Genomic DNA, 9,531 nt, shown 5'->3' on the forward strand with positions numbered 1-9,531 from the left:
ATTGATGTGAAGCACTTTAGGGCGGAGTAGACTTTCATTTCTTGGTTTCCATGCACGCCTAAACCAAAACGGTGGTTAGCTTCCGTAGCCTTTTTGAGTAGATGTGATATTTAGAAACCATGGATCGTTCAATTTTAGCCTTTATAGGCTACCATTGTCTTAGTTGAAAGATTTTATTATAAGAAGAAAAAAGAATCAGCAAATCCACTCAACCTCAACCAAACTGTGATTCTATTCTTCATACACAGAATTGTCCTTTTTAATGTAAGATTCACAATTCCATGCAATGGCTTCAGTAAATAAAGATAAAAACAAATGCATTTGAACCCATCTAGTCACTACAACGCCTCTCTTTATAGTCCAGCATTACCCTAGCAACATCAGACCCATCAAACATGATTATGGCTGTCATGACAACAAATCCCAAACTGGTGCAGTCCTCTGAAGGATCTCAAATTTCAGAGTCATCATCTCCTTTCCTGTAATGTTAACAGAAGGGGAAAGTGTTGTGAAGTGCCGTCTGTGTCCATGTATGTCTATTAAGCTTTTACAAATAACAATTGTTGACTGAGAAACTCACTTGCTTGGCCTACACCTGTTCCCTGTGAAGAGAAGTGGGGAAGAATGTGTTATTTCTGTTGTTAAAGAAATCAGTGTTACACAAGCCACCATTTCAACTGAGATGAGTTAATAAACTAAATAACTAAACATGAGTTAATGCTTTAGACAGTGTTTTATTTACTTACACATTAATAAAACAACTGCTCCTGTCACAAGCATGCCTGCGAACACCAAGCCACCAACTCGTAGTTTGTAATAGTCTGTTGACAGAACAAAGCATCAGTTAAACTCCAGGTTTACTGGACAACTTGACTGACTGGCCAACACAGATATAGAGTTAGCCTCCTTTTGGCATCTATTCACACACTGACTTGTACACCCCTTTACAGTATGTGATCTATAACATTCATATGCATAGTGATAGATTGATTAGTTTATTTACTGAATTACATTGCTTTGTAATTGAAATGATTGTTTTCCTCGTCCATAATCTCAACTTTATCATAATATTAGTGCTAGTCTAATGTAATTGTTTGACCCTGTTTTCGCCTTTCACAAGATACTGGAGTTCTTCCCCTATTCACTGGCAATGGCAGCTCAAACGAAACTCTGTTGACACCAGCTGAATGTACACCATCATCATTGACTTTCCAAGGTGAAGCAGAACTATTCACAATAACGGCAAGTGTCATTCAGAGGTGGATTAATATATATGTAACAATAAACATATTGAAAATGATTTTTAATTCAATTCAAAAGAAATGTAGAATTAAAAGTGGATTCAGAAAAATATTTCAGAAGAAAATTCTATAAGTATTATATATATGTGTTATGTATATGTATTATGTATATGTTTTAGGGCTTACTAAATATATAATATTTTTGTGTAAGGACTACTTACCGTATACGAATGGGCCTTAAGGGATGAAGGGTGGATAAACAGGAAACAATTAAAAGGGGAACAGGTTGAAAGAAAAGCCAATCACAGTACGTGTTATCAGTATAGTACATCTGTATAACTTTGAATATGCAGATAATAATTGTTTAGATATCACAGTGGTCAAGGGTTATGGTGGTCACATGACCCAGCCTGCATGGGGGTCCAGGTGGATCCAGGTTGCAGTAAGCAGAGGGGCGGGGCCGATCAGGTGATGCAGGACATAGATATTAGAAAGCTAGATACCGCATTGGGCTACAGAACGTACGTAAATAGCGACGCCATCTTGGTGGGGGCAGCAATCACTGGAGGCCAATGGAGGAGCATGTGACTCTGACTGGAAATCAGACAGGTGTCTGTGATTACCTGCAAATGTTGCCCTTACACAATAAAGGTGCTGCCCCCACCAATATGTCGGCCATGTTTACGATGCCACCTAATAGAACTCGACAGTCAATGCGGTATCTAGCTTTTTAATATCTATGATCCAGGACTGGACTGGACAGGAATGGCTATTCTGAAGAGGCGACGGAGGGGATCATGGGAACACCACCACCCACTGGACCGGACAAATGACAGATAAAAAACCGAACCCAAACCCGGAATACAACAAACACTTATGGTCCCTTACTTGCTTCAGTTTCGATGAAGAGGGAATAAAAGACTGGTGGGAGAAAGGAGAAGGGAGAAGGAAACACAGTTCACATGACACTGAGCTGAAGGACAACTCTATGACTTGTCAAGGTCAAGTTGCGCAAGGAATGTTGCAATTGATACAAAGAAATATGATACTGTATCTCATAATATCTTACATAATATGATCTTCATAATATGATCTGTACAAATTTCTAATATGCAGATTTGTGAAGCACCAAGAAAAGAGTTGGGCATGTATGAGTGACAGGGTTAAGGAAATTACATGACTGTACTAAAAAGAGAAGGAAGACCATTTACCTCCCAAAAGAAATAGAAAGCTGAACTGTTCCATCTTTCTGATCACCTACCAATAAACAAAGAACAGGCTGTTATTGTTCTTTCAAAACAAGAATAGCTTTCAAGAAAAAGTGCCTGAGTTTCTATACATTTTGAGGTTAGAAATGTGCCTTCTTTGCCTCTTCCTCATTTTGAATCAGTGCTCTTTGGGTAAGAGCCAAATAACAAAGTTAGTCGCGACACCAACCAGCTGTACCAGTGTTTTGACAGTAAACAGCATCACTATGTAACTGAGTAGAGAAGACCCAGCAGGCTCCCGGACACCCTTGGGTTGACCTTGGATTCCAGCAAGGGCAAACGCAGAATGTTTTGGAAATTATGTGGCCTCACTCTGTTCATGTATCAACTTATGGTTTAGCGGTTTTGTCTCCTTGGTCTCCTTTTTTCACATCATAATGGTCAGACGTTATGGCAGGCCTATTTGGGTTGGTATCAGTTCTCAACCACTACAATGAAAATCTACATGTGAAGAGTTTGGTTCCAAAATGCTATATCTCCGTTTTTAATCCATTAAAAAGTCAGGCTATTTAATTGTGTATTTCAGGTAATATCAATCAAATTGCAGTTGTGTTGTTTTGATTCCAATAACTTGGAAAACAAAATGGTGGATATGGCATGTAGGCACCTAACTCTTCATCAACATGAGGCCATTTAGGCAGCATTTCAAATTACATTCAGTGGCTTTTTACATAATCTGATCCACATTTACAAGTTAAATGACTATTTAGCATTTCCCGTTTCCCTTGTAAGCAAGGTATCAAGAGTTGAAGATCATTGAATATTGTAAAATGAGTTGCATCTATAACACACACATTCTCTTAAACACATTTTTGATCTATTTAAAACAAAACCATAGTAATTTTTCACAGCCATGATTTTTTGACCTTACCTGAGCTGGAGAAATTCTCTCTGGTGGCTTGAGACGTCTTGTCAGTGTGACAGATTGCAAGTGTCCTCCGATATGACTTTTTTCATTTCTTGGCTTTACCTTGAGTGATGACTCCTCCTTATTGTGTATAACCAAAACACAGCCTGAGGTGAGCTATGGCTGTCCTTATCACTGTTCCTTGTTTTCTCCTGTCACGCTATCCCACTGCAATATTGTTGCCCAAACATTAGCTTCACATCGAGCATCTGGTCTGTGCATAGGAAAGGCTTCAATTTTGGATTCTAGAAAGGTGCATACTCATGTTTTTATTGGTAAAAACTTTTTGTGTATGCATGATGGTTTTGATGTTGTGATTTTGTTGCACAAAAATGTTCAGCACATTCAGCACATTACAGCATTGGGCAGCCGTGGCCTACTGGTTAGCACTTCGGACCTGTAACCGGAGGGTTGCCGGTTCAAACCCCGACCAATAGGCAAGGCCGAAGTGCCCTTGAGCAAGGCACCTAACCCCTCACTGCTCCCCGAGCGCCGCTGTTGATGCAGGCAGCTCACTGCGCCGGAAATAGTGTGTGCTTCACCTCACTGTGTGTACACTGTGTGCTGAGTGTGTTTCACTAATTCACAGATTGGGATAAATGCAGAGACCAAATTTCCCTCACAGGATCAAAAGAGTATATATACTTATACTTATACTTATACTCATTCTACTGGGGTGAACTCAGTTAAGCCATGTACAGTATCAAACCAGAAATTTGCCGTTTGTCTACCTTGCTACTTATTCAATAAATCTATTCTCCAACATTGGGAACAGTTCAGAGACGCTATATGTGTCACATGTGGTGTTTTCAGACCTGATCTACAACATCATATCATAAGACATCATAAGACTTCGAAGATGTCTTAAAATGACAATTATACCTGTTTTGTAGTTTACTGTTTAACTTTGTTGTCCTCATCTCAGTCTGATTTTGAACCATAAAACTGTTTGTACTTAAAACGCATTTGTACTTAAAACGCACTGGCAATTTATACTGTATATGACATATATAGCAGACCAAATACAACCTCCAGACAACTCAGATAAGCAGTGCACTGTAGCAAAAACATAAAAAAAAAAAAACCTCCCTCCTGATTCATTTTCAGGAAAGAAACTTCAGTGAGCCGGAGAATCGGTCCAACCCTCTTAGAAGGAGACCACAGGAGACAGAGGAGGTTGATGGAGCCTGGAGGGAAACAGGCTGCTCACGCAGGGAGGATCCCGGGAACAATAGGCTACCTCAGTGGAAAATTCTACCTCCACCTCACCTACACTCAGGAGCGATGATCCATGCTACCTCAGTGGAAGATTCCACCTCACCTACATTCAGAAGCCACTCAAAGCGGCAGTCTCGGGCGGGGGGTGGGGTGGTGTGGGGTGGGGGTTCCAGCCATGGGGATCTAGTTTGGAGGCGGTACCTTAATGTCAGATGGTATTACTACAACTCCAGAGCCGAGGAATACATGCCCGTCCATTTTATGAGTGATATGCTAGGAGTCTGGATAGCAAGACATGAAAAATATATACATACATAGATACATACATACATGCTTGCACTATACACCAGTGGTGTAAAATAGGTATACTAGGCCTACTCGGCAATATCACGGTAACTGGATATACTGCCAATATTATTCAAAAACTAAAACAATGAGAGGAATATTAATTAGGCCTATAAAATAAAAAAAGTTAACATATGTGCTATAATTGAACCAATTAAAGAGGACATGTTGCATAGCGAGTCAGAGGCAAGACTCAAGACTCAAACATTTGGTTAATGATTACAATCCTACTGACTTATCTGCTAAAAAAACGTTAAGAATTTTACAGTGCAAACAAGCCACTCTTGCCTATTGATTCCCATTCAGTGTACTTGCTGTATTTGCAAGAGGTGCGCCTGGGGGGGCAGTTGAGCGAGATGAATGACAAGAAAGACTGATAACGGTTGTGGTAAGCCTTTTGGGTGAGCAATAACCAGCAGGAGGAAACGCATGGATGATAATTATGAAACACATACTGAGTGATATTGTGCAGAAAGCCACTTTAATGTATATTACACAATTCCTTTGTGAAAACGACTCACCCCAACACAACCCCAATGCCTACAAAGCTAGAGGGATAGAGAGAGAGACACACATTACTTTTTAAAAAAGACCGATGTCTAGTCTGTCTGATATGCTCAGAGTGCTTCTATGCAACTATTATTTCATTTCAGATTTACAATTTAAATCTGGGTAAAGCAAGACAAAGATCAGACGAGAACAATGATAATTCTAGAGATAATGTGCTGTAATGCGTTTTACAGTTTGAGGCTGACAAAAAGTGCAAAAAAATAAGTTAAAGTAAATTCACATATAGCACATTCATATTGAAATTGAAGTATAGATTGATGATCATATAAAGTATCATCATCTTCAAACAAAAGTTTTGCAGATATCACTGTAACTGTTCTTCAAAGGCCAAGGAAACCACCTGTGTCAATATTGATCTACTTTCCCCACTGTTCGTTCAGAACTGTTTCTATTTTTCAAGCCGTATCCTGCCGTTGTTATGATTCACATATACACACTCGTTGAAACTGTACGAAAACATCAACTCATCGAAATAAACGTTGAAGAATTAAAACAATGTAAACAGACAAAAAGCAAACATCCAAACAACACAACACCTTACTACTTATTACAATGTCATGGTAAATCATTTTGGACATCATACATCTATAGCTGTTTGGCTCCATGGCTTGTTTCAAGGAAGAGACACCATCTTCTGGTCAAAGTGGGAACTTGCATGTCTACAGTATGTCTGGTTACTAAACAAACTCATTTGGAAAAAAAATAATGGTTACATGTGCTACTACAACGTAAAGTTTGACTAAAGGCATGTTAACTTTTGTTTTTCTGTGCTGTGTGCATTTTTGCTGAACAGAAGTCAAGTTAGTACCCCTTTGACTCTTCAACTATTGTGCATTCGTCTTCCTCTCGTTTTCCTCCTGTTGAACAGACAAATCAGACAACCGGAATGATGAGCATGTGATATAATCACATCAATTGCACCATGGATATTCATTAAAGCAACATGATGTACTTTTTACCTGTTTTACCAAACTCATTTTGATGATGCACTGCATTGAGTGGAATCTCTGTGATTGCTGATACATGCCCAGCATGTCTGGTATTGCACTCTGTAAATGTGTTGCTCTGTGCCAGACCCCTCTCATCAGTTTTCAATGTCTTGTCTACCCTCTTAGCTCTAAATGGGCACCCAGTATATTGAAAATGGATGACAATGGCTATAAATAGCAATTCTTACATTGTGTTGCTCAAGCTTATCAAGATTAGAAACACGGGAGAATTAACATCCAGTGGCATTAATGTCTATGGGCAGATTCTCTGTGAGGGCTGTACTGTACATCATACATAGGTAGGGGGGCAAGGTACTCACTGAAGCATTCCTGGAACGATTCTGATTTCTGCAGGAACACGTATATTAGGCCAAAGACGAGGAGGATGCCAAAAAAACCTCCGATCACACAGCCGATAAGAATTCCAAAGTAGCTGCTGTTTACTGACAGACAGACAGACAGACAGACAGACAGACAGATTAACAAGCCACACAAACACAGAACATTACCACACACCATTGTTCTGTTTTACTGAAATTTTAAACCTTTCAAAATTTAAATTTAAAATGAAATGTAATTTTTTTATACCAAACACGCTGAGATGTCCAACAGTTTCTGGCTGCCCATGTGCTGTACACCTGAACATGGTGCCATTATCAGACAACGATGTGCCAGTGATGGTCCAAATAGCCAGTATTTCAGTAGCAGTATCAGTACATGACCACTTCAATGCCTGAAGAGGGCCAACAAAAAAACAGGAAAAATAATGGATATTGTTTCTGACAGTTTTGAATTATTTAGATAAAAAGAAAAGACAGAAGAAAAAGTATTACATGTCGTCCATTAATAATTTCTGTAAGAATTGCCGTTATTACACAGAGAATTACAGTGTAGTTGACAAATTGCATTATTTGTATCATTCTTGTCTGTATCACTCTATTTCTTTTCTTTATTTCTCTCTCTTCCCCTCTCTCTTATTGTTTTTTAACACATCTCAGTGTCCAGATAGGGACAACACAGTTTGTGTTGTTTCCTTTTTTATATAACACAAATTGTGTTAAAACCAACACAACTTGCATTGTTTTTTTTTTTTTAACATATCTCTGTGTCCAGATAGGGACAACACAGTTTGTGTTGTTTCCTTTTTTATATGACACAAAACAACACATGAAAACAACACACAGTCCTAACAGCTAGAAGGATTATTACTGCTTCACTCCCCTCCCTGAAAGACATTTACACCACCCACCTCACCCGCAAGGCGACCACAATTGTGAGTGATGCAAGTCACCCCGCTTACAATTTGTTTGATCTACTGCCCTCTGGGAAGAGGTACAGAAGCCTGCGCTCCCACACCACCAGCTTCATACACCAGGCTGTTAGGATGCTGAACTCTCCCCCCCCTCTCCCCCCTCCACCCTCAGCTACATAACATCCTGGACTTTGGACCCACAATGGCTGCCTTGCACTACTCCACTTGCACTACTCCACTTGCACTAGTACACTTGCACACTTTGCAACTTGTTGTTGTTGTCCTGTTGTCCTGAAAACACAACACACTTCTGCTGCTCTTACATAACTTGCACCACTATGCCACTTGCTTACTTAGGTCAAACAGAACTACCTCAGCCATTTATTGGCCTGACTTTGCACTATTATATTATATTATATTATATTATATAATATTATATATATATTATAACCCAATTTTGCTGCTCTTATTCCTTCATTGTATGTGCCTTCTTATTTACTTTTTATTGTTTACTTGAATGTTATGTTTGTCTGTGGACTTAAAGGAGAATTCCGGTGTGATATTGACCTAAAGTGTATTGAAACATGATACCGAGTGTGAACGTATGTCTCATAGCCCATCTCGGCTTGTCCCCTGCACTCCAAAATCTGGCGCTAGTTAGCCGATGCTACCAACAGCTTTTTCAATAGTGGTGCTTGGGCATCGGGCTAGCCATGCAAATAAATCACTGTTTTACACCCATTTACGAGGCTCAATGTATCTCCACACTTCATTGGTTGCAGTTCCAGTTGCTGCTACTGGAAGAAACTGGAATCCATGCATTTCCACTGAATTATTTTTGGAATCTGATCCCTTATCATACCAGTTCATTCTTACTCGTTGCTCGACTTATCGTGACTAAATTCAAGATGGCTGCAAACGCTAAACTTCGTGAAGATACTGTCTGTATAAATCGTCTTGTAAGTAAACTACCAGTGCTTTTTCAAAGTTCTCAATGTCTCGTTTTAAATGTCAGGGCCCTCGGAAGTCTACCAATGAAGTGTGGAGATACATTGAGCCTCGTAAATGGGTGTAAAACAGTGATTTATTTGCATGGCTAGCCCGATGCCGAAGCACCACTCCATTTTGGAGTGCAGGGGACAAGCCGAGATGGGCTATGAGACATACGTTCACATGGTACATGTTTCAATACACTTTAGGTCAATATCACACCGGAATTCTCCTTTAATTGGTAAAATATGTCTTGTCTCCACCGTGGGATAGTGAGAAACGTAATTTCGATCTCTTTGTATGTCTTGGCATGTGTCCAGATAGGGACAACACATCTGTTTTAAGAGTGTTCTTTCTTTCCTTTCTTAATTTCTTTGGTATACTCACCTTCTCTGGCCACTCATGTGTTTTGTTCCCTGGACAACTGAGGGTTTTGTTGTTCCCTTGTTCATTTCCTTGGATTCGGAAGTCGACCCTCCCTGCAGATGATGGGATCCCACAGTGGAAGCTGGCTGGCTCACCAGTGGCTGTCGTTATGTTCCCAGGTCTCTGAGTGTATATGGAGTCTGAAGAAATACAGTGGCAAGGAGAGAGAGTGATGAGCAAATACCATTTGATGGATGCCAATACAAATAGGCCTACAGATGGAAATGGATTCTCAGTCTGGATTCATGTTGCATTGCTTTGATTATTGAATTTCCTGCTAGTGACAGGAAATGAGAACTACATATTTGGTCCTCAGAGGACCAAA

At 39.8% G+C, this 9,531-nt stretch overlaps 1 long non-coding RNA gene across 1 annotated transcript; it reads right to left on the minus strand.

Moving 5' to 3' along the window:
* Positions 1–208: 208 nt before the first annotated feature.
* On the minus strand, positions 209–3,479 carry LOC125306313. The gene is made up of 7 exons (XR_007195540.1): positions 3,381–3,479; positions 2,453–2,498; positions 2,130–2,162; positions 1,463–1,477; positions 747–821; positions 581–602; positions 209–479 (listed from the first exon to the last, which is right to left on the minus strand). It is a non-coding gene; the product is annotated as an uncharacterized LOC125306313 (long non-coding RNA).
* Between the last annotated feature and the right edge of the window lie 6,052 nt (positions 3,480–9,531).

This window comes from Alosa alosa, chromosome 13, assembly GCF_017589495.1.
Source record: "Alosa alosa isolate M-15738 ecotype Scorff River chromosome 13, AALO_Geno_1.1, whole genome shotgun sequence".
Lineage (NCBI taxonomy): Eukaryota > Metazoa > Chordata > Actinopteri > Clupeiformes > Clupeidae > Alosa > Alosa alosa.